The sequence below is a fragment of the Mus pahari genome, chromosome 9 (assembly GCF_900095145.1).
Source record: "Mus pahari chromosome 9, PAHARI_EIJ_v1.1, whole genome shotgun sequence".
NCBI lineage: Eukaryota > Metazoa > Chordata > Mammalia > Rodentia > Muridae > Mus > Mus pahari.
Window position 1 is genome coordinate 64,428,337 of NC_034598.1, and position 1,609 is coordinate 64,429,945.

Here is a 1,609-nt window from a genome sequence, read left to right on the forward strand (position 1 = left end):
CATTTCCATGTGTCTGTCTAACATTTCCATGTGTCTGTCTAACATTTCCAGATAGGTGATACCACTGAAGAGTCCTTCATTCTCACTGTGTTGATAAAAGATAAAGAGGGGTTTGGAGAATTTCCTTAATACACATGGTAATTAATTAGTAGGTTAAGATTTGAACCTGTACCTGACAGATCTTAATGTCACTGTTGCCTTTGAGGATTCTGGGTATGTAATGGCTTTGGCTTCCTGTCTTTAACCTTGTCTCTCTGGTCTCAGAGAGACCATCTCATGTATATTCTGATTTCTCAACACCAACTTGGACACCCTGTTCTTTTTCCTTGATAGAGTTCATAATCATGCTGAATTCAGTGCTTCTTATCTATCTAGTTCTGGGTGTGCAATACACAGATTATCTTCAAGATCTTTAGGCATTTACATTCACCCATGGATGTTTTCTTCTAAGCTACTGGTAAAATTTGCAAAATACTAATGAAAATACTCTTCCAGAATGACTTCTCTCCAAGACAGCCTGCATGTACATTAAACAACCCTTAACTCACCCTCTTGTCCATAGGCCTATAATATCAATTTTGTTCATGATCTTGATGAAGCTATGTCATACACCCTTTTTTCTGGTCCATCACTATAGCAATGTAATTGCTGAACAGTGGGCTATATTGGTTCATTAACCTGAAAAGTTCAAATGTAGAACTAGGTTGATAAGATGCTCCAATGATGGCACCAGGAACCAGTCTCTCCACTTGATAGTTCAATGCTTCACACTCTCAGACTCTACATGAATCGAGTTATCTGTCAGCACTGAAGGATTCCATCCCAAAAAAGCCCCACATGCAAATTATAGTCACTGTTTTTAGAGGTATAGAAAGCAAACATCTCAGTTAGAGAGCCCCTGACCACACAAAGGCAGGATGGTCTAATGCAGCGCTTCTCAACCTTCGTAATGTTACAGCCCTTTAATATAATTCCTCATGTGGTGGGGAAACTCAACCATAAAATATGCTCATTATTACTTCATAACTGTAAATTTGATGCTCTTATGAATCACAATGTAAATATCTGTGTTTTCTGATCCTGCGAAAGGATCGTTTGACCCCTCCCAAAAGGGTCATGACCCACACGCTGGGAACCAGTAGTCTAATGAAAAAGGATATACTTTGGTACAACATGGATCTGGATTTGATATACTGGTTGCCACGAGGCAAGTTATTTAATATTGGTTTTTCCTTGATTGTGAAATGGAGACTGCATATTAGAGTTGACTTGATGTCCTAACACTTAAATAAAATAATACAAATAAAGTGCTTAACACAGTGTGAGGTGTATCACTGGCATACATCAGATCAGCAAATCAGGTACCAAAGTAGCAGGAATATTAGCAGGACCATGCATGTTGTACTGTTAATATAGATCATAATACTAGGGTGTCAGAAAGTCCATAGTTGAGGGGAATGGCAGAGCAATAAAAAGACTACATGAAGAAGGTGGTGTTGGAGCTAGATCTTTGAAGAAAGAAAAGATGTCGCAGTAAGTAGCATCTTCAATGCATGAATGACATATAGTTCATGTAGGAGATGAATAGCCCGATCGTCCTGCGCCTCTC